The sequence below is a fragment of the Lissotriton helveticus genome, chromosome 9 (genome assembly GCF_964261635.1).
Source record: "Lissotriton helveticus chromosome 9, aLisHel1.1, whole genome shotgun sequence".
In the NCBI taxonomy this organism is placed as follows: domain Eukaryota; kingdom Metazoa; phylum Chordata; class Amphibia; order Caudata; family Salamandridae; genus Lissotriton; species Lissotriton helveticus.
In genome coordinates this window covers 728,474,467-728,491,525 of record NC_136070.1, presented here as the reverse complement: position 1 = coordinate 728,491,525, position 17,059 = coordinate 728,474,467, and the positions used below count along the sequence as shown (strand labels likewise).

Here is a 17,059-nt window from a genome sequence, read left to right as displayed (position 1 = left end):
TTGCACCTGATTGGCTGTTGTGTTCAGTTTCACTTTTGTTTGCTGCACGTTTGTTTGTAATACCGATCGGTATTACAGATCGGTATTTACCGATCGGTATTACCGATCGGTATTACCGATCGGTATTACAGATCGGTATTTCCAATGCATTCCTATGGGACTTTTGGCCCATAGGAATGCATTGGAAATACCGATCTGTAATACCGATCGGTATTTACCGATCGGTAATACCGATCGGTAAATACAGATCACCCGTTACCGATTTTTACCAATTCGGTATATTTTTCCGATTTTTTACCTACATATCATTTTCCGATTTTTAAATACCGAATCTGTAAAAATCGGTAAAATTCGGTATTTAAAAATCGGTAAAATGGATTTACCTACATCGGGCCCCAGGTCTTTTGCTTTCTCCCCACCCTTTTGGTCTTGCTTCTTCTGGTAATCACCTTGGTTCTGTACCTTCTGCTTCACCCTGCTTCTGACCCATTTTACTGCCCTCTTACCCATTTCTTGTGGAGAGGTCAAATCAGAGTCAACAGGTGTTGATGCAATAACTGGTTCTGACAATTATTGAGAATCCGTTCTCTCATTATAAGGTTATACAATCCTGTATAGTCACTTACTTACTGCCCAGTAACCAACCTTCCAGAGCCTTAGTAGCAAAATCTACAAAATCTGTCCAGTCCCGAGTCTGTGTCTTTTGGGTATCTCTGAACAGCAACCTGTACTGCTCACTGGTTAGGCCAAACCCATCTATTCGAACACTCTTCAGGACAGTGTAGTGGTCAGCATCCTCTTCTCTAACAGTGAGGAGCTGGTCTCTTCCTTTGCAAAGGTGAGCCACAAGATTGCTGCCCAATGACTTTGGGGTCCCTGCTGTACTTTGCAGGCCCTCTCCAAAGCAGTTATCCACTTGTGGATGTCATCCCCAATCTCATAGGGAGGGACAATCTTGTTTAGGTTTCTATGGTCAGGAGACCGTTCCCTACCACTAGGGTTGTTGCTTTCACCAGTGGGTTCTAGCCCACACAATGTTTTCTCTCTTTCAAGAGCTAGGGTCTCTTTGGCCAGGGCAATTTCTTGCCTCCTGATCCTAAGCTTGACTTCTTTCATTCTAGCTTTGTGCTCTCTTCTCTGAGGGGAAGTCATTCTCCTTTGAGCTGAGGCAGAGGACCCTACTAATGAGTCAATGTCCAGATTCATCTGACAAGAGATCTGTTTCTTCTGGACACATCATTAGGCCTACGTGGAGGGATAGAGGGAGGCCTTCCTAGGCCCGCTCCGCCCACATGTAGTCCTGTGTCTCCCAGGTCAGGTTCATCAACCTGTTCCTGGTCTACATCCTCTTCATCCTCAGAGTCCTGGTGGGGTGCCCCACTTGGATCCTCCACAGATGAGGGATGGCTCCCTCCCTACTACCTAGGGTATCTGGATCTGATGCTTAGGTTAAGTCATCTGCACCCAGTATATCTATGAGGTGATGGGTGGTTGGACTCTGTCCTTGCCTTCATTTTCTTGAGACACATAATCCTTTCAAATCTTGGACTGAGAAGGTGTCTTACTTAGATGTCTACACTTGGCTGTCATCTGGCAGAGAGGCACTAGCTCCTGCCCTTAAGGCCATGACTAGTGAGGTGTGGTGTGTGCACTACCTACACTACTTGTTTTCCTACTAGAACCCCTCTAGAAGTTGAGGTCAGGGTGTGCTAAGCCCTTACTACCTACAACTGCTAAGTTCAGTAGAACTTATGTATTATAAGACTTGATTCATATGTACCTACAGGTACCTTGATGTGATTTTTCAAATGATACTCTCAAGATTATTTGGTAAAACAATGCAAGCTCTTATCCCATCCGCTGCACACCAATTTGAGAAGTTAGCCTGGCATATGATGTCCACTAGTTCTAGTAGGCACCTTGTACCAGTCTAATCGACCCTTATTGATGGTGGTTGTAAAGTCAACCTTATAGAAAGCTATCCTAGGGGTAAGCTATCAGGCTAAGACTTCAGAGAGCGAATTAAGCGAGTTGTTTTACCAATGAATAATCCCTCGAGTACCAAATGAAAGCACACCACACAAGGTATATATCAAATAGATATGTTTTTATTCTTAACACAATCCCTCTGCACTCTTTATGAGGTCAGAGATAAAAGTACAATACAAGTTACTTAATTAGCATATGATAAGTTGCACAGTATACGTTTTGCCCTAGGGGCCTCACAAACCATATACTAAAATAGTGGTATAAGAACCACGTGAGAATTAGAAAGCAGGCCTGGGGCCTGTGGAATTGCTGGGGCTAATCTAAACAACCATAGGTTAGGATGTAGGAGGCCCACAGGAAAGGCGTGCAGTGTCTAAACACAGCTGCGGGTTACCATTGACTTTCTATGGGAAACAAACAAGTTACACATTTACAATTTAAGAACACTTCCGGATGGACTACGCTGGAACTCTTTTAAACTAGGACACTTTGAGAGTCAAGACCCACGGGAGAACCGGAGTACTCGTGTTATCTCACCCAGGGAAGCCGGGTGCATAGGTGTCTTTTCGTGTCTGGTTTCGTCGTTTTAATGGAGAGCTGCAAAGAAGTGCTGCAGGCGACCAGAGGAAAAGTGTATGGGTGGATCCAAGGGTGGATCGAAGATCTGTAGAACCTGAAAGCAGAAGGGACAGAGTCTGGGTCACTTGCCAGTGACCAGGGCGGTGATAGGAAGATGCCACCAGATGTCGGGTGATTTCAGGTGAGAAGGTGAAGCTTGTCTCTTCAGCCACGAGGACCAGGAGGCGTCGACGAGCTGGATTTGAGCTGTCCCACAAAGGATCTAGGTGACTGCGGTGTCGGTATCCGGATTGGTCCCAACAGGCCTTGGCTAACGCAACCCACGCAGGAAGTCGAGATGGGCTTCGGTGCAGACCAGCAAGGTCTGAGGAACTTCTCCTTTGCAGGGAAGTTGGGGCAAGCCTGGAGTAACCAGGAAAGCAAGTTAGATTCAAAGAAAAGTCTTTGGGGAGCTCACTAGCCAACGGGCAAGGAACCGTGAAGACGCGTCGAGCAAAAGCGGGGCCCACGGGACACTCGTGGAGTGGGGCCTCTGAGCTTCGGTGCAAATGGTGCTTGGGTCTGGGGCTTCAAGCATCCCAATGCACAACTTCAATATACCTCGTGAAGTAGGTGCAGCTTGCAAAATGCAGGATGTCCAGGAGTTCCTGTCCCACGTCTCTCGTGTCCGCAACGGGTCTCAGCTTTACTGTGAGCGAAGGTCGGGGTCAGAGATGTCTGGAAGTCCATGTCCTGTGTCGCAAATTCTTCGGGATCCGGCGGGAGCCTAGAAAATGCAGACTGGCAAAATTGCTGTTGGTGCCTGTTTGAACTGGATGGTCACTCCTTGACCACAAGGGAGATGTCTTCCGTCTTCCAGTCGAAATGGAATGTCAAAGGTCCAGGATATATGTAACAGAGTTTCATCCAGGGTAATCGAAAGTCCTAGGGACTGGGATCCTATACTTATACTAAGTTTGGGCGCTGGACTACCTTTAAGGTACCTCCTATGGGTGGACCTGGGAAGAGGGTGGTTACACCCCTTTCCCTTTGTCCAGTTTTGCGCCAGAGCTGGGGCAGAGTGCCCCAGCAAACGGTTTGAACTGGAAATGCGTGGAGCACCTTGGGTGCCCCAGGCAGGGTCTAGAAAGCATTCACTGAATGCAGCCCTCCCTGCCCCAATACACTAAAGCCTGTCTGGGGAGGTGCCAGCACCTCCCTGGACAGGAAACCTATTGTCCAGGTCTCCCCTGCCGGAGTTTCGTCCAGCAGCAGGAGGGCAGACTCGCGTCTGTGGCAGCAGCATCCATTTTGTGATGCTGAGGCTCTGTTTAACTTTAACCGGGTAAACCAGTGACTACATGTCTTCTCCCTCTAGAAGGGTGGAATGCTACCCCGCCGCCAGGACTGGCGGGGGGTAGTATTCCAAAGTGTTTAACACCTTACACGACATGTTTTTATAAAGCCAAATCAAAGTTAGCATTAACCGCGAGGATTATAATGCACTTAAGAGTATATGGTATGGCTATATCATAGAACAGCTATAAGGAGATGGTTCCGAAAGCTGCAGGGGGGCTCAGCTCATGCTAGGGCACCCTCTCACATAAAACCATGCACTCTGCCTCCAGGATTGTCAAGGCCTGCCATAGGAGTGACTTATAGGTGTATATGTGTTTATATGGATATAGGTATACTATATCTAAGTAAGGGGTGAATACACCACCATTCCCAGGCTATGTGAACAGACCTGTGGTGTCAGTTTGGAAGACAAACCAGGGGTGGCACAATACATGCTGCCGCCCCTGGTAGGCCTAGGTTGCTCCTATACCCTGGGTACCTAGGGTACACTATACAGAGGCTCACAAGGGTGACCAGTAACCAATCTGGTATGTACCTAAAGTACATGGTAACAATTTAGAGAGAGAACAGCTAGGCTGGGCGACTGATTACCAGGGACACAGCCAGAATAAAGTCGAAAAAAACTGAGAATCACATTAAAAAGTGGTGGTAACCATAGGAAGCAGACCCTACTCTCCTACAACAAGTAGCATCCATTTTTGATTAACTTGATAGCACGGCCAAGGGTAGTAGCCCTGCCTTATCCTGGCTTTGACAGACATGGAGAGCCCGCCCTTTGCTCCGCCCGCGCTGCAGGGATGTTGATGGCATTACATAGCAATTGGGGGGGGATCCATCTTCTCATTCACTCAGGTGCTGGCAAAGAGTGATGGGGTTTGCAGACCCCCTGATGCAGTCTCTCACTTCCTGTGCCACAATGATGTCTATGATGCTGTATAGAGCTGGCAGACCAACCTCCTAATGTGCTGTTAAAAGGTGATAGAGCTTGTAGTCCCCTGATGCAGTCTCTCACATAGATGTTGCTCTTCTTTGTGATTATTTCATTCTAAAACTATTTAAAACCAATAATTTTAATGATATTAAAACTACTTTCATATTACACTTTTTGATCACCGATTTCAGTGCTTATGAAATAATGTTTTGCTTGTTGTGTAGTAAGTAGTAACTACTTCTTGTCTGCTAAAAAAAAAGCATTTGCAATGCAGTATGTCGCGCAGTTACGAGAGTTTCAGCTATTGGCATTGTAAATACCAATGCCTTTTATTTAGGTTTAAAAAACAAAATTGCATTATTATTTGCAATGTCAATAGCTCAAACTCGCATAACCGTGAGACCTATTGCATTGCATATGCTTGTTAACAGATAGAGGCTGCTGTCTCTTCCTGGTTTGAACGTAACCCCTTCTCCTATGATATAAGACGGGTGTTTCACACAAATGGATTTGCGAATGGGGTCCTGTGTGTGCGTCTAGTGGTCATGTGTAAATAATTTAACTACAAAAATCCCCAAAATCTTTTACCTAGAACACACTTGCAGTATTCTCCCACACTTGCGCCTGTCCTCAGACCAACCAGTAAGGAGTGCCGGTACGGAGGGGCTGAAGAGGGGTGCTCAGATGGAATGAGTGATTCGAAGGCGAGGTCTGGGATCCCCTGGGTTCGGCTGCGTGCACCGACCGAACAGTGGGAGGCGCGCCAAGCAGGCAGGCAGAGATAGGAATCCAAATTTCATCCTGACAGGAAGGTGTTCCGTTATCAGCGCGGAAGCCTTCGCGAGAGTCTGCGGTTAGACAAAAACAATCTAAAACTGCCATACAGTATACATTCAATATAACAAGCATTTACAATGCAACGGTCTCGGCATTGCAAAAGTTTGAGCTATTGGCATTTTGTTGGTTTTGAAAACAGATAAATAAATGGCATTGTCATTTACAATGCCAATAGCTTAATCTCTCACAAATGCCACACACAAACACAGACCCACACACACAAACACACACAGCCACACACACACACACACACACACAGCCACACACACACACACAACCACACACACACACACACAACCACACACCCCCCACACACACACACAGGAGGGGGCTGGACGGGAGGTGGTGAGGGAGCGGACTGTGGGGGTGGACAGGGTGAGGGAGAGGGCTACGGGGTGGCAGTGAGGAGGGGGAGATCTGCAGGGGATGGGCGGTGAGCGAGGGTTGGTGTGCACAGCTGTGGGAGACACAAGAGGTGTCTATAGACCAGGCGTTGATTCGAGGTCCTACAGCCATTGGGTCCCCGACGCCTGTGTTCATAACCCGCAAGCAGAGGGAGGTTGTTGAGGGCACAGGTCCAGACCACGACAGACGATCACTTCTACTCACCCGCCTTGTCCGCCTTCGGGGGCGCCTTGTCCCTGGCGGGCTCCGGGCGCTACACACTGGCGGTCTGTAGGGGAGCAGCGGCGGACAGGTCTCCAGCCCGGCCCGCAGCCGGCCTCACTCGACTCTTAGCACCTCACTCTTGCCCGGCATGTGGAAGGCGATCACCAGGCTGTTCCAAACGTAGCGGGGGAGCCGCGAGTCCCTACTCCCGAGTCCCCAATTTGGAAACCACATGTACATTTACGGGCAGACTTCCGTTGGGAGGAAGCTGTGGGCCCCTGAGGGGGTCTGCAGTTCAGCGAATTCCGCCGCAGCGCCTCCCCCTAGTCACGCGCGCCGCTCCCCGGGCCTCTCCCCTGGTACGTGCGCCCCGGCACATGCCTGCACTTACAGTGTTCTCTTAAAGTCACTTTAAGGAAGCGGAAGAACGCGGTCGGAAACCGGAGCCTGGGCAAGGGGGAGGGAGTGGGGAATGGAAAGAGGCAGGCTCTAGCGCTAGAGCGTAGCAACCATGTTGGGAAAGAGACTACCGAGAAAGCCTTCGCACGAGCTGCGTCACAGAGAGCTTACAACCTTGCCCATAGAAAAACACGCCCCATAGAAAGAATGTCCAAAACACGCCCCCAAATCTCAAAAGGACAGGGCAACAAACAGTCAAAAACACGCCCCATAGAAAAGCAGACCACATAAAAAAGCTGCTTGTGCTCACACTGTCTGCAAGCCCCGTCCTTTTCAGACGGTGGGCGTGTTTTTAACTATTGTTTTACACTCCATCCAATGGAGAAGAGGGGAGAAAGAAAGTCAAAAACACGCCCCCAATCCGAAAAGGACGGGGCTTAGATCGAAAGAATGTCGTCACTGGGACCTCTTCTCCAATGGCTGGCCGCGGTTTAGGAGGCCAGCCAATGGAGAAGAGGGGCGGGGCTTAACCTCACTACTCCAAATCATTAAATCTCACCAGTGAGACTCCACAGCCTACGCTAGCCCAGACCTAAAAACACACGGTCACATCACACAAACAAAACGACTGCAGAACTGGCAAGAGGATGGATATATGATGAACAGTCATATCTATCAGGAGGTCAGCTAGTTCTATAGACAGCAGCCACTAGGGAGGTTCACACGGTGTAGTCGCTGTGCCCCTACCAGCCTCAGAATAAGGTATGCTTGCCGTTTCATGCTGTACGCCGTACATTTGATCTGAATTGATGACAAGTGAATATAGACAGATTTTGCTGTGTGGCAAAGAGAAGATGCCTAACGCCCAGCACTGCCGACTTTGGAAGAACGGAACCAGGTTCGAGTCAGGCGTTGGGGCATTATGCTGTGATTCTGGCAAAGCGATTAATGTCCCTGTGACAGAAAAATATGAACCTGTGTAATGTTATCTGGTGCTCCTGTAAAGCGCTCCAGTGCCCAAACGCTCGTGCTATGTAAAGCAGCAAAAAAACCAAGATGCATGTATGCGAAGTACAGCATGAACTCCTAACGGATTAACATCATTTAAATGGCTATTTATATACCAATTAACAGCCAGAAGCACAAAATGTTCCATCTCCTTAAGGCAGTTTATCCTGGCGGCGGCAATTCCTGGCATACATTGAAGCACAAAAGACCGTTCAAGTGTCTGTGAAACGATGCCCCTTACCATTCCAAGCAAAGCAAATCTTAACATGGTAGAATCAACCCATACGCTCATTTTGTTCTTAATTCTTTAAACAGCCACGTTCGGATGGTTCCAGGTGTGATTGAATCTGTGTAAACAGAAATAGGGAGACTGATTTAATGATCTGGAGCCGAGGGGGGGCGATGGAAGGGAGGTAATGTGAAGGCGCGCCATGCGCGCATTACTGCTGATGCCATGCAGGGTCCCCGGGAGCTTCCGAGATGATCTGGAGCCAACGGGGGAGGGAGGAAAAGTGAAAGCGCCATGCGCGCACTGTGTTGAAGCGCCAGCCGTACGCGGGGACAGGAGATGTGCACGCGTACGGAGCGCACATCTCCAGTCCGTACGCGTGCACATCTCTGGTCCCCCTTCGGCAGACAAATCGACGACAATAGGTCTCGCATTTGCTAGAGTTTAAGCTATTGACATAGTAAATGACAATGTTTTTTTATTTAAGGTTTGATAATTCTCACACAAATAAAAGCATTGTCATTTACAATGAAACTCACAAAAAATCTCGAGACCCGGAGATTCTGTATAAAAAGGAAAAAGAAAGCAGAAAGTGATCCTTTATATGGACAAGAAAATAGTGCTTACCGACTAAATAAGATGTACCGTGTAATACAGGAAGTAAAAGGGCCAGTCCATATAGGAGGTCACAAATTAAGCCAAGACGGTACTTAGGAGGGACTAATAAGCCTATTAACGAATCAGAAACCAGCATTTACGAAGGATAATGACACAGGCCAATGATAAATATGGGCGGAGAGTTGGCGGGGCTCCAAGTCCATATTCGAAAACAGCATGCATTGCAGCGCAAGCGCTGCCCAGGCTCAATCATAAAGAAGAAAAAAAAAAAAAGAGACCTTTGTGTGTCACACAACAAGAAATGGACTTGTCAGGTACCAGTGTTCTCAGAGGAGATAATGCACATACGGAAAGGCCCCCTGAACACTGCAAGGGAGGACCACAAACAGGTGAGCACCTTCAACAGGGTCAAAGATCCATGCACAGGATTAAGAGAGAAAAGTACTTTTATGATTACTATCTTATAAGCAGGAGGAGGTCAGATCTAAAATGGACATGACACCAATTCTCATCATTAGTGTCTGTACATACTTGTTGCAACATCTAAAGCAGCAGCAATGTTCACTTTCCAATGGCAAACCGACCCCCAGTGGCCTGTAGAGTGCTACCTATAGCGACAGGACATGTAACCAACACACAGGTATGTTTACAAAGGGAACACATGATATACATATGGACAAATAAAAGAAGAAACATAACATCACAGAGGGGTGAGGCTGCAAGGAGAATGTATCCAGTTTAGAATAACCGGAAGGTTGTGAAGAGGTGAATTGGGAGACCTTTCCTGGATTCCAGCTCCAGAAACAAATCTAAGGTGCTAAGAGAGGTAATCACAGAGCTTCAGGTCATATGACACGAAAGGCTGCTCTTCTTCGCGAGTTTGGACACCCAGCTTGGTCAGGCAGCATGGGTTTTTGTAGTTGAGCACCATCAGGCATGTTGAGTTTAGAGCCTAGGTAACCTCGTTTACTCATTAAAGATCCCACAACAAACTCTGACATTGATTCTGAAATGCAGATGGGGCTGGTACAGTTTATAAAGCTTGGGAACGTTAAACTTCCTGTGGCTGGTGGTTAGTCTACAAACACAGTGAGCTGCTTCGACTCATTTCAATGAGGACACTCATTTCATCCGGACCAATGCGGGTTCGTCCCCGGCAGAAACACATCCCAGAACATTCGTCGCATCTTTCATGTGCAGGATCAGGTGAAAGACATGCACCCCCGTTCAGCCCGTCTCATCCTAGACCTTGAGAAGGCTTTCACCACCCTCACCTGGCAGTATCTATTTTCCGTCTTACACCGCATTAACATCGGCCCCATTCTTCTAGCATACACGCGGCTATTATACACAGGACTTCCCACACGGGTCCGATTAGGGAAGACGCATTTCCACAGAATTCGAGGTCCGGAAGGGCACGAGGCAAGGTTGTCCCCTCTCACCACTCCATTTCGCCCTCGCGGTCGAACCACTGGCTATAAGACTACCCACTGGCTATAAGACTACGGCAGGAGGGCGTACACTGGGGCATCCCAATCGCGGACGTCCCTCATAGCGTCTCCATGTACGCCGACGACCTCTTAATATATATACGGGATATCACAGATGACCTGCCACCTATATGGGCGACGCTCACTGAATTCGCGGACGCCTCCGGACTCAAAGTAAACCGGGACAAATCCACGGTGTTCCCATTCCATCTGAATTTACCCCCTCGCACCCTCGGACGGTGTCCCGGAGTACTGAAGCTCCCCGGTACCTTGGGATCCGTCTTTACCAGTCCCCAGCTGATATTTTTGAGGGCAACCACTGCAGGGTACTTGCTGGCATTCGGTCAGCAGTCGGATTTTGGAACAGACTCCCGTTGGCCCCGATTGGCCGAGTGGCCTTGGCTAAAATGATAAGGCTCCCCCAGCTATTATACCACTTCACGAACCTACCGGTGACCCCACCCAGAACCTTCTTTCGCGACCTCAACTCCCTTCTTGGCACGTTAATTTGGGGGTCGGCAGACATAGGATAACACTGAAGACACTACAACTACCTACCACTCAGGGAGGCCTAGGAGCCCCATCCTTTGAGTCTTATTTTTAGCAGCACAACTCCAATGGCTATCTTATTGGACAGCAGACAGACACACAAATGAGACACGCACTCCGACAGGCAGGGTTCCCACCCCGGAACCTACTCGTCTTCTCCTCCCCGGCACCAAGCCGCGACGTACTTACCCCGTAACGGTGGCACACCAATGCATGATGCGAGTTCACCGCATGTCGCCTGGGACGTCCCCATACTCTCCATTGTTCCCACTCGTTGGCTGGCCTAGGCACGAAACACACTACATGGCCAACATGCTAACGACGTGGACGGCATGCGGGAATCACAGACATGGAGTCCCTCTTTGAAGACGGGCAGATTAAATCATTCCAACGCCTCGTAGATGAGTACGATCTTCCCCCGGGTCAGTTCCTACAGTATCGCCAGCTCCTTGAATGCTTTCGCCCACATCACAACCTCCTGGCCGGGGAACCAAATACACACCCGGTCATACATACAATCCTACACATGGGGGTCGGGCAACACTTAATTACCTGGCTATACAGAGCGCTTCGTGAACCTAACGACTTTACGCACCACCTGGGAGGACGAAATCGGACGTCCACTTCATGAGACGGAATGGGCCAGAGCCCTTGAATTTCTGAAAAAGTGGTCTAGAAAGCCAGATTTAAAAATATACAATTTTACATCCTCCACACGGCTATCTGACACCGGCGTGCTTACAAAAATTCTACCCCGACACACAGTTCCTCTCTCCCAGATGCCATTCCCCAGAAGCTAACTTTCACGACATGTTCTGGAGCTGTCCTAGTCTTCGGTCCTTATGGCAAACTGTACACGACACTCAGAGACCTCACGGAACTCACAACCCTGGACACCTGGGAGGCTAGCGCGCTGGGCATATTCAGGATACAGAAACACCTTAAAGCGCACAAGCGTTTCATCTCACTAGCACTATTATTAGCCAAAAGGAGTATAGCCATGCACTGGCGATCCCCCACGGGCCCCTCATTAGCGGCATGGGTAGGAGCGGTATACAAATGGGCGACGGCGGAGGAGGAGGAGGAAGCATTGCGTGAAGAAGAGGTCAAGGGAATCTGTAAACACCCCATCTCCATGGAGTGGGCCATACTCCTACACTGCTTTAAACAATTAACACGCAGTGACGAGCCGGATGCCTGTCCGTCCAACCCCACCGCCCCGCCCACTAACACAGGCCTCAACTGCAGCCCCTGGACCCCCCCCCCCCCCCCGACGGCACACTTGTGCTGCTGACAGCTGCACCTTACATCCTGTCGTACTAGACAATTGAAACCCCGTCACTAGCCCAAGTAGCCCTTCCCCACGCGGCACTGGTATGCTGCTGCACAATCCAGCGAGACGTACACCACCCAGACCCGTAACATATATCCTATACCCGCGCTTCGTACCTGCATGCACCTCTCCCCAGTTCACGCCCCGGTTCCAAGTACCACTGTTGCATGAAACCTATAGTTCCGTCTCACACGTCACTGATGTCATAATGGATTACTACAAATGCAGTATCTTTTATTGCTTGTACGTCTTGTAACATGACTTGTGGAGTTCAAATTACGAAATGCCAATAAAAACAAGTTTAAAAAAAATAATCATAATAATTGTGATCGTGGGGTGCTAGCGGGCTGGAATAACAGGCAAGGAGGCCGTATGAAGTGGGCAATGACGGTTGTTTTATTTCAAATGTGTACTGTAGACTCCAGTGAAAGGCGGGGAAAACAAAGGCAAAGTTCCACCAATGACATCTTCGCGCTTCTCTAATGAGGCGGTGTGTTGAATCTTCGGGGAGGATTCGCTCCTGGCATAGTCAGGCTCCGTCGCAACTCTCCAGTGAGTTGCGGCCGCTCCCCAGCCACCTCCTGCGGACTCCACCAGTCCTCGCTCCACACGTCTTCTTCTTCCTCTCTGGTTCGTCTTCGGTCCGAGTCTCCTGCCACCAGTTCGCTTCTATGACGAGGCTCCTGTTTCTGCTTCCGTCTTTTCCGGCCTCGGGGACCGGGGTTAGGGAGGGACTTCCGGGGTCACGGCAGTGTGCTTGCGGTGCGAGGACATCGGTGATTGGTTCCTGGAAGAAAGGAGAAAGGGGTGGGATCCAGGTTGTTAGGGTTGTTTCCAGGGACCCCTCTCGGTAGGATTCCGGGACAGGACATCGTCCGAGAGGATGTGGCTTAGGCGAGGTAGGGGGAAGACGCCGCATCACATCCCTTTACCCTAGCTGTCCTTGTACGGGTCGGGGTAGTGGGGTACTGGGAAAGGAAATCGGCGTTCCCTTGTTCTGTTCCTTTTCGGTGTATGGTTTTGAACCTATAGGGCTGCAAGGCTAAAAACCAACGGAGGACCCGGTCGTTGTGTCCTTTGTTCCGGGCCATCCACTCTAAGGGGGCATGGTCGGTGTATAAGAGAAAGTCCCGACCTTCCAAGTAGTAGCGTAGGCTGTCAACAGCCCACTTAATAGCGAGAGCCTCATTTTCTACGACGGCATAATTCATCTCTCTGGGAACAGTTTCCTACTCAAATATAGTATGGGTTTTTCATTTCCATTTTTGTCTATCTGGGAAAGAACAGCTCCTAAGCCCTGTGCTCATGCGTCTGTCTGTAGCACGAAGGGTCGGGAATAGTCCAGGCTTGCTAGTACTGGCTTGGATGTTAGGGCGAGCTTGAGTTCATTAAAGGAGTGCCAGAGCAGAGGTGTTGGATTTCTCAGAGCTTCGTCTGTGTTTGCGGTTTTCTTTAACAGATCCGTGAGAGGGGCAGCTCTCTGGGAAAAATTGGGGATGAAGCGTCGGTAATAACCGAGAAGGCCAAGAAATGCTCGGAGATCTTTTCTGGACTGGGGAAAAGGAAGGGATTGTATGGCGCCAATTTAGTTGTTTTGGGGGCGTATAACACCTTCGCCCAGAAGAAAACCGAGATATTTCACGGGCTGAGCAGCCAGGGTGCTTTTGAAGGGATTGATTGTAAAACCAAAGGATCCTAGGGAGGTGATAACCATGTAGTAAGTGTTTTAGGTGTTGGTCCCAACTGTCTCTATAGAGGAGGATATCATCGAGGTAAGCTCCTGCGTACTGTGAATGGGGTTGTAGGATATGATTCAGAGCCCTCTGGAAAGTTGCGGGTGCCCCATGAAGGCCGAAGGGGAGGACCGTGAACTGGAACTACCCCTTGGGGGTGGAAAAAGCGGTTTTCTTTTTATCCTGCTCTTGTAGGGGTATCTGGCAGTAGTCCTTACATAGGTCAAGTGTTGAAATGTATCTTGCTTTTCCTATTCTTTCAATCATCTCGTGTACGCGAGGTAGGGGGTATGTGTCAAAACTGGAAATCTTATTAACCTCGTGGAAATCGATACAGAATCGTATCGATCCATCAGGTTTCGGTACTAGGACAATAGGGGAGTTTCAGTCGCTTATGGACGGCTCAATAATTCCCATGCTCAACATCTGCTCGGTTTCTTGTCGTATGACAGACCTGCGTGCCTCCGGGACCTGGTAGGGTAGTAGACGGAGGCCCGCAGGTCTGTCATACGACAAGAAACGGTCTTCCCGGGCTCGGTTTGTATGGCGTGTTCTATCACAGAGGTATGTCCAGGTGTGGAGGAAAAAACGTGCCGTAGGGGCATTAGGACGTCCCGAAGGTTCTGTTTTTGTGGCTCCGTTAAGTCTTGCACCTGACAGGACCGGTCGGGGCACTTCCCATTTCTTGAGGTAATTTATATGGTATATCTGGGTAGTTTCCCGAGCGGGGTCTAACTCCAGCTCATAGGTGACCGGGGTCACTTGTCGGAGAATGGAGTAGGGTCCCTGCCACTGACCCAGCAGTTTCTGGTCAAAGGACGGCATCATTAAGAGCACTAGGTCTCCTATCCCAAAGGTTCTGGTTTTGGTGCTTTTATCATACTGTCGTTTTTGGGTTGCTTGAGCGTTTTCCATATTCTGTCTGACTATCTCTCGTAATTCAGCTAGGTGTGTCTTGAGGTTCTCGAGATATTCAGGGAGGGGTCTAGTACGGTCGGGTTCTGTCTCCCAGGCCTCTTGGGCCATGTCTAGAAGGGTCCGGGGAGGGCGACCATAAAGGAGCTCGTAGGAGGAATAGCCTGTGCTGCTCTGAACCTTACACCTGATAGCAAACAGGGCTAACGGCAGCATCTCTTCCCACCTTTTAGCCTCTAGTGCCAGCAGTTTTTTTAAGGTGAGATTGAGAGTGGCGTTGTACCGCTCGACCAACCCGTCCGTTTGCGGGTGGTAAGCGGATGTCCGGATCTGCTTGATCCCTAGTCGGGAACACACCTGTCGCATGAGGGCGGAAACGAAGGGGGTGCCCTGATCCGTGAGGATCTCCCTGGGAAACCCCACTCTGGTGAAAATTGTGATTAAGGCTTTGACTATGTTTTGGGTGGTGGGCTGGCATAAAGGTATGGCCTCCGGGAAGCGGGTGGCCTAGTCAACCAAGACCAGGGCATACTGACAACCGCTGCGGGACGGCAATAAGGGTCCAATAATGTCCATTCCGACTCTACTGAAGGGTATGTCGATAAGAGGTAGGGGCTGTAAGGGGGCTTTAGGTGGTCGATACCTGCTGTTTCTCTGACAGACCGGGCATTCCCGACAGTATGTCCTGACTTGTTTGTGAACACCCGGCCAATAGAATTTGTCCAGAATGGACTCCCCTGTCTTTTCGTCGCTAAAATGATCTCCCAACAGGTGACTGTGGGCAAGGAACATGACCTTCTCCCGGAAAGGCCCTGGTATCAATAACTGGGGGGGCTGGCGAGGACCTCCTTTTCTGTATAACAGTCCATTCTTTTTAAAGAAATAGGGACCTACTTGTAAGGGGTCTCCGTTGTCCAAGGCTTTTCCCCATGCTTCCTGCAGGATGGGTTCTTCTCTTTGTGAGGCGCGGAATTCCCTGTCTGTCTGCCAGGGGTGCTCTTCGGGTATTACGGGGTAGGCAGTAATATGGGCTCTTTTCTCCTTCCGTTTTTGGTTTCTGGTTTTCCTTTATTTGGGTGTTGGATTCGGCGGGGGCTGGTCCCGGGAAAAAGGAGCATCAGTCCACCACTGGGTTAGCGAGTCGGTTGTATCCGGAAGGAGCTTCGGAAGGCCTGGGTAATCGCTCCCTAGAATAGCCTGTTTCGGGAGCGCCAGAATAAGTCCCACCGTGAGGTCAGTTCCGGGATCGTTAGGATGTTGGATACGTATTCGAGTGGTGGGGTATCTTCTGGTGTCGCCATGAACGCACTGGATGGCAACCGTGCCAGTGGGAATACCAACAGGTGTAGGCATATCCTGGGGACGGTGAACACTTTGTCTGCATCCCGTGTCGGCCAGAGCTAAAACGGTTTGTCCATCAATTCTCACTGGGCAACGAAATGCTGGAGGTGCAGCCCCAGCGGTGTCACAAACAAAGTTCTGGACGAGCCCCACCTCCATCGGCTCCTCCTTCTGTGGACAAACCCGAGCTATATGGCCAAAACCCCCACAATTATAGCACTAGGGTCCGGGATTGGGTGGTCTGTATATGGCAGGAGTCGGTAAGAGAGGGAGGGGTTCCGGTTTCCTCAGTAGAGGTGTTCGTTGGGATCGGACACTGTTTGAGGTATGGGGCAGGTGGATGTGTTCGTCTCTTGTTCTGTGGAACTCTTGGGTTCGGCTGTAGGCACTCGCTATTTCCACCGCACTGTCCAAAGTAAGGCGGGCATGTTGTCTTACCCACCTCTGGGTGGTTGGATGCAGGGAAGCTAGGAATTGTTCCAGGTATATCTTGGCTAGGATTTCTTCTTTTGTCGACGTGTCCGGTCTCAGCCACTGGTTGGTTAAGTCCTTAATACGATAGGACAGGGCTCGAGGGGTTTCTTGGGCACCTTCCTTGGTTTGCAGTAGTTTGAACATATATGTCTCATCGTCTATGCCCAAGCGTTCTAGGATGCATTTCTTGATGTCCTCATAGGGAGTATTGCCTTGGATGTTGGCTTGTTGGTAGGCCGCTTGTAGGTCTCCGGTCAACAGGGGTCCCAAGTATTGGCCCCAACGGTTGGCCGGCCAGGAAGCGGCCTGAGCCAGTCTCTCAAAGTTCGTGAAGAAATAGTCCGGGTCGTCTCCACGCACATACTTCTGCAAGACCACCGAAGGAAGAGAAGCCACTGGTCTTTGCTGTCCTATGGCGTCTGAGTTTCCCCATGGCCTGGTCGTGTGCGTCTCCCTGACCCTTGAGGACATCATGTAGCTGACCCCTGTCATCCTCGGCTGTTTTCAAGAAATGTTCCATCAGTTTCCCCAACTGTTCTTGGGATTCTGCCATTTGTTTGACCGCGGCCTCCATGCTTCCAGCAGATCCCACTTCTGACACCAACTGTGATCATGGGGTGCTAGCGGGCTGGAATAACAGGCAAGGAGGCCGTATGAAGTGGGCAATGACGGTTGTTTTATTTCAAA

At 49.8% G+C, this 17,059-nt stretch overlaps 1 protein-coding gene across 8 annotated transcripts in view; it reads right to left on the bottom strand.

Annotated features, from left to right (window-relative positions):
• The window catches only part of TOP6BL (TOP6B like initiator of meiotic double strand breaks), a 2,208,219-nt gene that overhangs the window by 2,115,350 nt on the left and 75,810 nt on the right, over positions 1-17,059 (bottom strand). The window lies entirely within an intron of this gene.